The sequence below is a fragment of the Furipterus horrens genome, unplaced genomic scaffold (assembly GCF_987537825.1).
Source record: "Furipterus horrens unplaced genomic scaffold, mFurHor1.1.pri manual_scaffold_5, whole genome shotgun sequence".
Taxonomy (NCBI): Eukaryota; Metazoa; Chordata; class Mammalia; order Chiroptera; family Furipteridae; genus Furipterus; species Furipterus horrens.
Genome location: NW_028327175.1, coordinates 188583995 through 188598959, shown reverse-complemented (window position 1 = coordinate 188598959; position 14965 = coordinate 188583995). Strand labels below are relative to the sequence as shown.

The 14965-nt window shown below is 36.7% G+C and overlaps 1 protein-coding gene across 1 annotated transcript in view; it reads right to left on the bottom strand.

The window, feature by feature from the left end:
- The window catches only part of SHOC2 (SHOC2 leucine rich repeat scaffold protein), a 75126-nt gene that overhangs the window by 53355 nt on the left and 6806 nt on the right, over positions 1-14965 (bottom strand). The gene's annotated exons all lie outside the window — the stretch shown is intronic.

Sequence of the window (14965 nt, the reverse complement as noted above, 5' to 3'; positions counted from 1 at the left end):
TCCCCCCCTAAATATTTTGATATTTAAAATACAATTTTTGTTTTGTGGCTCTATTATTAATTTCATAACTGACCGATTTTTATTTGGTACTAGGGCTTGAAGGTTAAAAACACAACTATAACATCTTACCTGACTAGCTTAACTGGTTAAAAAAAGATGTTAATAAAACTTTATCAAACCACAAAAAGTATTTGATACTCTAAGTCAGCAATTTTCAACCTTTTTCGTTTCATGGCACACATGAACTAATTACTGAAATTCTGTGGCACGCGAGAAAATCTGTTTTTTGCTGATCTGACAAAAAAAAATACTGGTGTAATTTTGATTCTTTCAGTCTGGGCAGCTATTGTGTTGTTGGCTATAACACAGTCTAAGGGAAAAGAGGTCAGTGCACCTGACAAAACAGGTATTGCATGTTTTAAAAATTCTTGCAGCATACCAATGTACCACAGCACACAGGTTGAAAATTGTTCATCTAAGTGCACAGGACTGTGCTAAAAATCTATATAGAGAAGACACAGGTCCTACACTATACAAGGTTACAGTTTAGACAGACAAAACACTCACATATGACAACTAAGTAATTGATAACACAGTATATTATTAAATCCTCAGATGAGTGAAATACATTATAGCACTTCTGAGGAATCATTGGTTTGAAATCACTCCCACACTAAAAACACATACTTGTGTACGTGTGTGTGTGTGTGTGTGTGTAGTTTCTCCACAATCAGGCTCCAATCCACCTTTTCCAGGTTTACTCTTTATACCAATACACTCTCCATTCCAGTCTTACATACTACTGACAGTTAGCTTAAACTGCTCTTGCATTACCATATCTTATTCAGCTTGCTCCCTCTGCTTGGATGATCCTTTCCTCCTCTCCACCTCTACTCCGTAGTCTCCCTGGCCATCCCATTTATACACTACCCTCATCAGTATTCTCAGTTTCCTGAACATATGGTACTGTTTCCTCCCTCCAGGTCCATATTCTTGTTGTTTCCTCCTCTGCCTGTATGCCTTCCCCTATATATCCCTCACACCTCTTCCTTTTCCAGGCACTACCTTTCCAAATGAACCCATAAACATGTTTTAAGACTTCTGGGAGTCACTTTTTCTAGAAAGTCTTTCCTACATTGCTCTCATTAGCTTATATACCTCCCAGGAGCTCTCATGAATGTCTTCCACTATATAACATAGTTTTGGGGTTATTTTTTTTAATTACTTGTTTTATTTTTAATTCCTAGGTATATCTTTACATACCCCAAATTCTTGTTAATTTCACAAAAGAATATACTTGTCTTTTATATATACTCATTTGTTTCTTTTAAAGCCTGTATTTTTCTTATTTCTTTAATAAAAACTGTAATAACATTTTTGAAATGTCAAAAAATTAAACACACCCATTCCCCATCCTGGTCAAGTCAGAACTAAAGCGACTGAGTATTGTGGAGGAAGGTGGGCATCCACCCCAGTAATGGTAGGCGAAAAACCAAAATGTCCCATAGCAGAAAGCCAGAGCCCAGGCAGACTAAAGAGGATAGAGCACAGAAAACTTAACTCCCATCTTGGATTTCAGAGCCTCAGTAAGATGAGAAAGACAATCCCACAAAGGGGCAGCTCAGCGTGTGTGTGTATGGGGGGGCGGGGGGGTATATATCAGAACTTAATGAGAACAAAGTGGACATAACATAAGTTGGCAATCCATGAGAGGTTCAGAGGCCAACTGAGGTGATCATGGGCGCCCTCAAAGGCAGATGACAGCATGGAGAATCAGAGACTAAATGGAGTTAAAAGAACATCCACAGGTGGTGATGGACCAGTGTGTGATACTGAAATATAAGAGGGGTAAGTACGGAAGATGTCTGCATGGAGGACTGGGTGGTTAGGGTGTAGGTGGCATAGCATGAAGAGTTAAGAATACAAGCAAGGTGAAAAGGACATCTATGATACAAATATGACACTAAAAAATGGGCAGGCAATTCACAGAAAATACTTTAATGATCAATAAATAAAACACATTTTTCATTTTAACAAGTAACTTTATTGATTTGGATATTTTGAATATGCTGGCTCTCTCCTGTATGGTATAACACTGATTGTTCTCAATTAATGTCCCCATTTGATTGCTAGCGATTTCAGCTGGTCTATCTCACAGTGGAGCAACGTCCAGTGACAAGTCTTCAACATCAAACTTTGCAAACCACTTTAGACACATTCGCTCAATCACTGCACCTTCTCCACAGACGGCACAAATATTTTTTTTGCATTTCAGTTGCATTACTTTTTTGAAATAATAAAGCATAATATATACCCTGAAAATGCAGTGTATTTTCTTCCAACTTCAATATTAAAATGGCTACACAAAAATTCACCAATATTCATGTTTTTTATTAATGCAGCTGATATGACAGCTGTCACAACACAACCTAACAAAATTATTTTGAATAAAGTTGAAAACAACTAAGGACTATTAGAGCCATTTTACAGAAAACAACAAACTTTTTGCCAACCCAATAGTGTTTCAGAACTACGTACTCAATATCACTAATAATTTGGCAAACATTGAGAGATATCACTGCCTTATCAAGTTAGCAAGTAAAAAGTCTGATATAACCAACTATTGCTGGAAAATATGGAGCCAAAAAAGCTCACTCTGCTGGTAAAGTATCAACTGTTAAAACTACTTTGGAGAGCAATTTGGTAATGCATGACAAATATGTAAATGCCATATCCACCCATTAGATCCATCAATTCTACTTCTAGGTATTTATAGGGTATGAAAACTTCTACATACTTGCACAAGGAGTCTTTGTAGCAAAGTCACTCTACACCACAGTAAAAATCTATGCCTACAGGAAGCAACTTGAACAAATCTCAGAAAAAATGGTGAACAACAACAAAAACAGAAACATATAACTTGCAAAATAATACATAAGAAATGGTTCTAGGGGCAGACACATTTGCCAATTATACATCTGATAAGGGTTTAATATCCAAAATCTATAAAGAACTTATAAAACTCAACACCAAAAAAAGCAGACAATCCAATTAAAAACGGGGTAAAGGATCTGACTAGACACTTCTTCAAAGAGGACATACAGATGACCAACAGACATATGAAAAAAATGCTCATCATCACTAATCATCAGAGAAATGCAAATTAAAACCACAATGAGATACCATCTCACACCTGCCAGAATGGCCATCATCAACAAACAACAGTGTGAGTGAGAATGCAGAGAAAAGGGGACCCTCATGCACTGTTGATGAGAATGTACATTGGTGCAGCCACTGTGGAAAGCAGTAGTTTCCTCAAGAAATAACCCAGTGATTCCACTTTTGAGACTACATCCAAGGAAACTGGAAACACTTGATTCAAAAGAATATATGCACCTCTATGTTTGTTGCAGCATTATTTATAACAGCCAATAATTGGAAGCAGCCCAAATACCCACGAGTGGCTGAGTGGATAAAAAGCTGTGGTACACACAATGAAATACTACTTGGCCATAAAAAAGAAGGAAATCTTACCTGTTGTGACAGCATGGATGGACCTGGAAAGTAATGTGCTAAGTGAAATGAGCCAGTCAGAGAAAGGAAAGTACCATATGATTTCACTTACATGTGGAATCTAATGAACAAAATAAACTAACAAACAAAATAGAAACAGAGTCACAGATACAAAGAACAGACTGACAGCTGTGAGAGGGGAGCAGGGTTGAGGGTCTGAGTGAAAAAGGTGAAGGGATTAACTAAAGAGAAAAAACTCATAAACACAAACAGTATGGTGGTTACCAGAGGGAAAGGGGAGTTGGGGAGGTAGTAAAGTGTAAAAGGGGATAAATGGTGATGGAAGGAGACTCGACTTGGGTTGAACCCAAAATAAAATGTACAGATGATGAATTATAGAATTCTACATCTGAAACATATATAATTTTATTAACCAATGTCACCCAAATCAATTCAATAAATTTTTTTTAAAAAATGAGTCTATTTGTATAAAGTTTTAAAACATACAAAAATATTGCGTCGGCAGCCGTCCGTCTCGAGAGACGATGGTGTAGCTTCTTAAGAGTCTATCTGCACCACCGAGAATGGCTGTGCAGTCCGACTCGGGAGTGACACGGTATCTGTCTCCTCCCGTGTTGAATCGACATCTTGCGATGACGCTGGAGTGTCCTCTCCAGTGAAGCTGAAGCTACAGAGCCTGGGCGGGGTGATATGGGAGGGTCTGCTGTTGCCCATGCAGCAGACCCCCCCTCTCTTCGCAGCTGAAGGGTCCAAGGGAAAGACGGAGTCAATACAGCTTGGCTGCAGGTGCGCCGCAGGAGTTGCCGGTGTTGACTACAACGTCAAACCGCCTTAGGGACTCCGGCTCCGGATTTTCTGTCAGGGTTTACTCCCTTAGCCTTTCCCCTGAAGAGGTATGCCGCAAGGCAGCGGAGGTTTTTTGGAATCAGAGTTTTCCTTCTCTGAATACAAAAATATACTTTGTGGATATTTACATATAAAGATTAGTCACACATAAAGAACTGAGGAACATCAAATTTAGAATAGTGATTTCTAAACTATAGTTAAGGTAAAAACCAAGGTAAGGTAATATCCTAACCCAATATTTGGTAAGTTGAATCACAGAGTCCAAAGTTATTTTTCCATTTTGAAGTAAATGCTCAAATGAACTCTGGGTCCCTCCCCTGGTTGTTACAAAGATCTAGAAAGGTACCTTCACTAGTCATTAGAATCTTGATTTTAAAATACAATGAGAATAATGTTATATCTATCAAATTAATGAAAATAGAGAAAAATAACAATGCTGGTGAGGATACAGAAAAATTGTCAATCGATCCAGAGAGCCTCTTTGAAAATGTGGCTTCTTCATAATATGATTAACTGGGTTATTTTTATGTTAGTTTGAGGAAAAACATAAATGTATGAGAGAGTTACACATCTGTGTGACACAGAAGAAATAAAAAGAATAGATCCCAACTCCATTTAAGTGCCTATCACCCTCTCTGGAAAGACATACAGAGTTTGGACTGCCACAAATTCTTCATCCAGGATCTTATGACCACTACATGGAGGACACTGATGAAACAGATATGCATTCTGGGCGTGACTGAGCCAGAAATGAACTTATGTGTTTGCATGTGCCTCAGTGTGCCAGTACTGAAGGAAGACAGATGTATCATCAAGCCCTCAGCTAAACCCTTTCCCAAAGATAAATCTCTGCTCTCTCTTTCACGTGCCCAGTCCTAATGGTGTAAGACTTGTCACCTCAGTTCAGGTTGTGTTCATTGATTATGCTACTAGAATTGTCCTGATTTTCCCCCATTGCAGACTGTCTCTGTTCTTGTTTGCTTAGTTTGGTTTTTTAGATTCAATTGTTGATAAATTTGCATTTTTTCCCATTTTATTTAGTTTTGATCTTCTTTTTCTTAAATAAGTCCCTTTAACATTTCATACAATAATGGTTTGATGATGACGAAGTTCTTTAGTTTTTTCTTGTCTGGGAAGGTCCTTCTCTGTCCTTCAATTCTAAAAGATATCTTTGCTGGGTAGAGCAATCTTGGCTGTAGGTTCCTGCTTTTCGTGATTTTGAATATTTCTTGCCAGTCCCTTCTAGACTGCAAAGTTTCTTTAGAGAAATAAGCTGACAGTCTTATGGGGGCTTTCTTGTAAGCAACTAACTGCTTTTCGCTTTCTGCTTTTAAGGTTCTCTCTTTATCTTTAATCTTTACCTTAATTATGATGTATCTTTGAGTGGGCCTCTTTGCATTCATCTTGTTTCAGACTCCTTCTGCTTCCTGGACTTACATGTCCATTTCCTTCACCAAAGTAGGGAAGTTTTCTTTCATTATTTTTTCCAATAGATTTCCAATTTCTTGTTCTTTCTCTTCTCCTTCTGGCACCCCTATGATGCAAATTTGGGCCTCTTGAAGTTGTCCCAGAGGCTGCTTATACTACATCATTAAAAAATATTTTTTTCTTCTCCTTGTTCTGATTGGTTGTTTTTTGCTCCCTGATGGTCCAAATCGTTGATCTGACTTTCAGTTTCATCTACTCTACTATTGCTTCCCTGTAAATTGTTCTTTATTTCAATTAGTGAATCCTTCCTCTCTTGACTAGATCTTTTTTATGCTGCTGAGGTCCTTACTAAGTTCCTTGAGCATACTTATAACCAGTGTTTTGAAATCTGCATCTGATAAGATTGCTTATCTCCATTTCATTTAGCCCTTTTGATCTGTTCTTTCATTTGGGCCATGTTTCTTTGTCTCCTCGTTTTGGCAGCCTCCCTGTTTGTTTCTAGGTATTGGGTAGAGCTGCTTTGACTCTGTGTCTTGGTAGCATGGCCTAATGTAGCAGGTGTCCTATAGGGTCCACTGGCACAGCCTTCCCTATCAGCTGGGTACTGAAGGTGTACCGTTCATGTGAGCTGAGTACACCCTCCTCTTGTAGTTGGGCCTTGGTTGCTGTTGGCAGATCAATGGGAGGGATTTACTCTGGCCAGTCAGTTTTAAGGCTTGGCTGTCACCACTTACTACCAACCTCCGCCCTCTGTAGAAGATCAGCTGTGCAGGGACAGGGTGGTGATGCTCTGACATGGACTGTAGCTGTCCACTGAGTGCGCTGGCCCTGGGGCTTCCTGGGTGGTACAGGCCAAGGTCAGCCCCCGCCTGTGTTTTTCCCAGGGCAGCCTGCCTGAGCTATAAAACAATCTGAGATGGCTGCTACTTGTGCTGGGCTTGGAGATTCCCAGGTGAAGCCAAACTGTGAATCTAAGTTGGCTGCTGCTAGTGCTGGGCCTGGAGCTCACTGAAGCCAGCTGTGCTTGTTGGATAGGATTTAGGAAGTTGTGAAGCATGAGCCTAGACCAGCCATTCATATGGAAAATCATCATGGTTGTGCTGTATAAGTTGGGTGGGCCAGAGTCTCTGGGGATCTCCAAGGCAGGTTAGGGTCTCCAAACAGTGTTAGCCAGGTTGATGGAGTCTCAGATTTGGCACCGACTTGCCAGCCCTGTGGGGGGTGGGTTTAGAAAAGGGACAATGGACTGCTCAAGTTGATACCAGACCCTTCAGTTTCTCCCTGTATGCCACTGGTGTCTTTCAACTGCAACCCAGTGCGGGAACTCAGAGGGAGTGAATCTAAGTAGGTGAGTCCATGTGTGGGTTCTTTACAAGGAACTGCTTAAGCTTCCAACAGTTTCTTCCATCGACTAAATCCCCACTGGTTTTTGCAGCCAGAAGTTGTGGGGACTTATCTTCCTAGCACTGGAACCCTGGGCTGGGGGTCCTGGTGTGGGGCTGGGACTCCTCCCTCCCAAGATACCCTTTCTGAATTTTATCCACCACACACCGGTAAGGTAGCAACCCAATCCGCATCTGCCCCCTTCCTACCAGTCTGGATGATTGTGGTTTCTTTAATTATGTAGTTGTCAGACTTCCATTCGACTCAATTTCTGACAGTTCTGAGTGATGGTTTTTCTACATTTTGGTTCAAGTTTTGATGTGGTTATGTAAAGAGGTGAGCCATGTCTGCCTATGCTGCCATCTTGACAGGAAGTCCAAGATGGTTAGTTGTAACAGAAAGTAGTTTCAAAGACGAACTTTGGATGTTTAAAACTTACTTTCTGAGTTTATCTACATTCCATTTATCGATGGCTACTGGTAATCATGACTGTAATGCAAACACATGTTTTGAAATACCTAATAACATGCTAATTTGAAAATTTTCAGTAATACATTCTCAGAATTTCCCAAAATCTATTTCTACAACATTTAGTTCCATGGTCAAATAGGTTTCGGACAAGTTGTGTTTCAAACATAATTATACCCTGTTTTTACAGCAGAAATTACCAGTGCTTTTAACATAATAATTCATTTTGTGAAGAATACAATATAGAAGACTTCCTGATTTATTAGGTTATACACTAGTTAGCAGTATTCTTCATATGAAAAACATCAATACATTTTATTAATGAGAATATTGTCATAAATATTACCTCTGTTCATGATTTTTTTAACTTAATCATGGCATTCATAAATACATATAAAATCTTAAAAGTCTAGAAAAACACCCATCAAATGATTGCAATGTATTAGGATGGTTTTCATTTTACTTTATCTCTGTATCATTTTTAAATTGTATACTATAAGCATTCCCTCCTTTCATAATCAAGGATGAAAAAAAAAATCTATATTTATTTTGAAAGAGAAAAAATCCTAACAGTGCTAGTTTGGTTACATTTAGTTTTAAACTGAGAAAGGACAAAAGCAATTAGTTTATTTATTTAAAAAATCTGCATGTATGATTCAAGAGGAGTTCAACATAATAACAAAGCCCAATTAGTCCATTATAGCCCATGAAAAATTAAAAATAGCCAGCACTTCAGATTTGAATTACAATGTACATTGTTTTTATAAGAGACATTCAAAAGTACATGGAGTGACCTAACTCACTGAAGTTATAAACCAAGTTTTTGGATATTAGCAGTTCAGAAAACCATTTTTTTCCCACAATTACAAATATTTAAATTTTTAAAAGTATAAAAACTATACTTTCATTCAGTCAACACTTTAATATATCCTGAGTGTCATGCACTGTTCAAGGTGCTAAGTATGTAATAAGACACAGTTCTTGCATGTAAGCTTACAAACAAGTGTAAAAGGCAAAGAAGAGTACGGTAAGAACTGCTGCAGCACAAAGAGAAGGCACTTAAACCAGTCTTACAGGTTGGGAGAATCAGCAAGGGCTTCTTAAAAAAAAAATAACAGCTAAGGAGCCCTGACCGGTGAGGCTAGATTGGTTAGGCATCCTCCCACAAAGCAAAGGGTCACAGTCAGGGCACAAGCAGTTTCAGTCCTGGGGGTGGGGGGCTTGCAAGAAGCAGCCCAGTGGGGTTTCTGTCCCTTTCTCCCTCCCTTCCCTCTCTCTAAAAATAAATAAAAGAAAACAGCTAAGGAGAAATCAACTAAAAATGGGGAAGGGGGGCCAAGAACCCTGCAGTCATCCTGACACCTTTCTCTCCTCAACTCTGACATCCTAACAATCACCAAATCCTATCCATTCTTCTCAAAATTCTCTCAACCCTTCAACTTCTCTTCATTCTCCACTACTCTGCTCCAGGGTATACCAAATTTCCTCTAATAGCTTTGTAACAGGTCTTATTACCACATCCACTCCGCCCAGCCTGTTCCTAACCTAATCACTACACTGTAATTAGAGTGATCATTGAAATACACCTAATCAGTTACTGTCCAATTTAAAACACTTGGAGGAAGAGTGGGTGGCTCCCCACAAGCCCAGCTCTCAGTATAAAAAAAATTCAAATTCTTAGCAGTAATTACCAAGCTTTTCAAGGTCTGGCCCCTGCTTACTTCTCCTGCCACAACTCTGACATTCCCCACTTGGCACTCCAGTCCCAGGAACTACTTTCAGATCCCACAGCAGGTCCTGCTATGTCCCCAGGACTTTAAACAAGTATTTTTGCCAGAAACACAGATTTACAATTCTTCACTAAGTGAATTTTTTATTCTTCAGATCTCAGCTCAAAGGTCAAGAAGCCTGTCTGAATCACTCAAGCCTTTCTGACTGCCTTTCCATGCTCGCACTTAAACCTACCCCCATCAGAATATGTATCACATTGTATTTTACTTGCCAGTACAACTGTCTGACTCCTTCACTTAAAGTAATGGAAAAACAGGGACCCTTCATTTTCACAGTTGTATCCTTGTACTTAGAAATAATACATATAGCAGTCATATTTATTTAAAGAACTATATTTGTTAACTTGGTTTTATCTGCCCTACTAGACAGCAGGGTCCTTACATAGAGAAGCAATTTTTAGTCTGTAAAGTGCTCTACAACTTAAAAGATATTATGAACTTTTTATTAAGCACACAGTAACTGCTCAATAAACACTTATTGAATGGAGCAAGTCTAACAATAAACAGGTGAAAATCTTGTCTCATGCACCGTTTCCCTGTATTCCACTTAAAATTAATTATAAATCACTCAAATTTTTATATGAATGACTAAAAATGACAAGACTTCATGTGTGTTTTCTTGAGTTTATAAAGATCTGAAACACTTCTTCTATTAAGTAGCTTAAAGGACAAAAATAAACTGTCTACCCTCCAGAACACATAAAACTATATATTGGGTTGGCCAAAAAGTTACTTTGTTTTTTCTATAAGATGACTCTAGTAGTGCTTAGTTGTCTAACTTCATGCGAAACAATTTTGTTAGATTGTATTGTGACAGCTGTCATATTAGTGTGCATTTTTAAAAAAACATCAAAATCAGTGAATTTCTGTGTAGCCATTTTAATATTGAAGTTAGGTGAAAATAAGCAACATTTTTGGCATACATATTATGCTTTATTATTTCAAGAAAGGTAAAAACGCAACTGAAACACACAAAAAGATCTGTGCAGTATATGGAGTAGGAGCTGTGACTGATCAAACGTGTAAAAAGTGGTCTGCGAAGTTTCATGCTAGAGATGTCTCGCTGGATGATGTTCCATGGTCGGGGAGACCAGTTGGAAGTTGATAGCGATCAAATCAAGACATTGATTGAGAACAATCACCGTTGTAACACACAGGAGATAGCAGACATGTTTAAAATATCCAAATCAAGAGTTATTAATGAAAAATGTCTTTTATTTTATGGAAAAAACACCATACAGACCTTTTGGCCAACCCAATATTTTCACATTCCAGGAGTTAAAAAATAAGTCCTCAAAACTGGAAGACCTAAGATCAAGAAAGCACCCCAAATTAACATGCTGAAGTTAATGTTATGGGCCAGAGAGGGGGGATAAAAAGAAACATGTCCTTAAGAAGTATGTGTGAACCTGAGGTTAAGAGTAGTTTTCATGGAGGCTCAAGAAATAGCTGTCTGTAAAGAAAAAAAGAAAAAAATCCTCTGAATATTAGAATTATGTCAAGAGTGTACAACTCACTGCACCTTCAGATTCATTCATTTAACCTTTTTTTCCCTTTGGTGAGGAGGCAAGATGACTAGTCTGAATTGACACAGAGAGAAGGGTTAATTTTTTTTATACAATAGCAAAAACATGAGAGTTTTTCAGGAAATCTGTGTTCCTTCTTATGAGAAAGCATAAGACTTACGCAATTTTGATTCTGGGCAAACAAAAGTTTTGAGCAAACAACTGAAAATCCTTGTTTACCCAACCCACAATATAAGCCATAATTGGGATTACAGCTCTCTTGTACAACACTTCAACTCACCTTATATATAAATTGCAAGATTATCCAGCAAAGTATTAAAATAAAAGGCAGGGGTAGGAGGTATTTAAATGTCTCAATATGGCTTAAGATATAACAGTAAAACATCCAATAACTTTGACCAAACAATATCTGAAAAACTCATGCCACACAAACACTTCCACAAAAAGATTTATCTCTGAATGCTGTTAAACTGTCTTTCTTGCTAAGGAATTCAAAACATGTCACCCACAATCTAGGTCTTCTCAAAATATACTTTACTCTTCATTTACCTGGGGCAAGCTGGCAATAAATCAGTAAGTTGGTTACTTAGTTAAAAGATAAAATGTAATTGCTACCTTAGGTTAGTCTCACTAAGATGACTGCAGTGTAAAATAAAGTATTTTCAACTTAAAGAAACAAATGATTCTCAGTACTTTTAAGCTAAATATTACAGTTAACTGTTTCATTTTTGTTTGTATAAACCTACACATTCCTTCACAAGGAATTTATCTGATTATAAATTCTTTTCTGTTACTAGCTCTATAAACTATCAGAAACTGTCAGAAAAAATATAAACAAAAATAAATGTACTATATGCAACAAGATTATACGAGTGTGTGATCACAAAGTAGATACTTTACATTTAAGAATCAGTATTTAGTAAGTTGCCATTACTATAAAACAAATAGCCTTTCTAAAATTTTAAACTATTTAGATGAAGACCATATAATCTAGTTTTCTTGACAGTTGTTAAAACAGGATTTACATAATACATTTGGAGCTTTAAAAATATATCTATCTCTTTATTATTTTTTTAAATCTTTCAAAAGGAATATATTGAGCAGCCAGACCCAATTTAACTTAAGGTTAATAAGGAATTTCTCCCATTAGAAGATACTCAACATAAAGGAAGCCCTTGCTTATATTTTAGAATATACATAAAAGGACATTTTATTATTTGTGTAATTTAACGCATTAAACCCAACCAGTTCCCAACTGATACGTACTATCTACTATCTTATGACTATATTCCCAAAATATGACTCACACATAGTTTCAGAAGCACTACTGTAAAAAAGTTATTACATCACAAAGATGTAAATCATGTAGTAATCTGCTGGTAGCAAGTGATACATTACTTTTCCATGCCAGAAAGAAAAAAACATTATTTGACAATACTTAATTTTAATTACTTTCAGAAGCAACACAAATATTATCAAACCTTTACTGATAAAAACTGGATAGTGGTACAGTCAAGAAAGAGATAGGCTAATTAACAAGTTGTTTTTACTTTCAGCACATGATTCTACCATTTGTGATTATCAATTTTCAAAGATTTTGAGAATAATAACATATAGCAAAACTTCAATTATATTTAATTTCAATTGTCTTTGATGAAACAAAAACCTTTAAGATCTTGCCACAGGACCCTTATTATATAGATTATTACCACACACACACACACACACACACACACACACACACACACACAAAAAAATGTCAGGTATAATTGAATTCCAGTTGAGAAAAGGTCGTTAAGTTTTTATATTTCTGTATATGAATAATTAGTCATGTATTAAAGCATTACTCTCAGAGCTAAATCTACAAGACTTATATAGCTGACTTTTAAAGCAAATTTATAAAGTCCTTCCTTTCCCACATCATAAAAATCCTTAAACTGAAACATTTAACTTTTAACTTTTAACATTTAACATTTGCAGATATCACAATTAGGGCAGATTATCTCACGTTCTTTTTAAATTAACAAAATAAGCTGACAGAAGTATGTTTTATCATATGCCTTTAAAACATACCTTTCTGAACAATGTATATAAACTAGCAAATTTCACTCTTCACAGCTAGTTTCTAAATAGTTTCAGTAGCTCAGTCTCACAGACTGGCATAATGTTGCACAACATTCTGGGGGAGAAGTTTAAAATTATTTCTACTAACATTTTTAAGTCACGTATACAGTCATCATGGAAATGTTTATGTCAGTTATTTTTTAAATTTTAATAGCATTGAAAATTTTATTTCAAAAACAGTGATTCCATTTTTAGTCATTTTTCTCAATCCCCAAAACAATTCATGCTTTTCATGCATTACTTGTAACCTGAAACATTACCACCTGATTTATGTCACTCACTCACTGGCCATCATTATATCTGATCATCTTTAGATCCTTAGAGCCCAACACAAAGCCTAATACAGTCTCACATATTTGGGGGCTTCAATAAACTTTGTTCTTGTCCCAAATACTCATATTCAGTGTGTACTACCAGAACCTATTATAAAACAGGAGGTGGGGGAAATTAAAAAATACTGCAGCACTACAAGCCGCGTAGCATGCTTTCCCACAGTTGCTCAGTGGGTGTTCTGAAACTAGGCCATATTTCTAGTATTAAGAATTTCAAATCACTACTTCCAAAGTACAGAAATAAATGTCTTCAAGATTAAATCATAAAACCTTACTATTTTAAACTGCCTAGTATATAAGCATTCTATTTCTATAAGTTTAAACTGTAATTAACACATGGTAGATAAACCAACACTTGTTTTAGCAACAAAATAAGAAATAATTAGCTCTTCTACCAATCCTTATATAGTCATAGAATTCAACAGATTACAATATTAAGATAAAATAAAATTCATCTGACCCAGAACTAAAGCAACATTTTATCCCAGAAGATATATAAGACAAAATTGAATATAATCTATTTCAGGTCACCTAATCTGTTAGACTGCACACACTTCTAGCAAAAAAGTAATTATGACCTCCAAATTAATTTTTCCAGTCCAGGTTACCAGGAAATGCCAAGAGATTAAGTTTACTCTAACAGAAGTTGCAGAAATGTGTCATTTTGTCATATCATTGCAACAGGTACGTTTTCGTTCAAAACTGATGAAGAAAAACATGTTACTCAATTTTACATATTCCACAGCTAAGTAAGCAAAGAACATGTGGGTATAAAAAATCTACTTCTGCAAATTATAAGGTCGTACTATTACACTGGACTGATTCTGTACTGTGAGATAATTATTTGCTTCTACTTAATTTACTCAAATACTTATTGTGCCTTGCTATATTTCATCTCATTAAGCATATCTTTCCAATAATAAAAATGTAACACATTAAATTTTTTAGCCTTGGCTGGTGTGGCTCAGTGGATTGAGCCCTGGGCTGTGAACCAAAAGGTCACCAGTTCAATTCCCAGTCAGGGAACATGCATGGGGTTGCAGGCCAGGTCCTCCTCACTTGGGGGCATGCAAGAAGCAACTGATTGATGGATCCCTCCCACATCAATGTTTCTCTCTCTCTCTTTCTCCCTCCCTTCCCCTCTCTCTAAAAATAAATAAAGTCTTTAAAAAAAAATTTAGTTGTATAATTTCAGACGGAAACCTTTCTGAATCACAATACGTGGTGCTGTGTCATCTTTGACAAAATTTACTAACAGCAATTAATCTCTTCTCCATAACCTTACATCATTATTGCTACACTGCTCCACATAGAAAACAAATGGTGTCTTGAAAGATTCTAAATGTTTATTAAAACATTAAGTTGTCTTAAAGTGATTTTTTTAAGAGTCTTGTATCTGGTTTTTAACTTTTTTTTCTACTCTTATATTCAACTCTGTTATGGCATCTAGGAGCATCCCAGGTCTTTTTACATTGTTTACCAAGCTTTTTTAAATTGTACATTATGAAAGTAAAGAAGTCCTGAATTCAGTCCT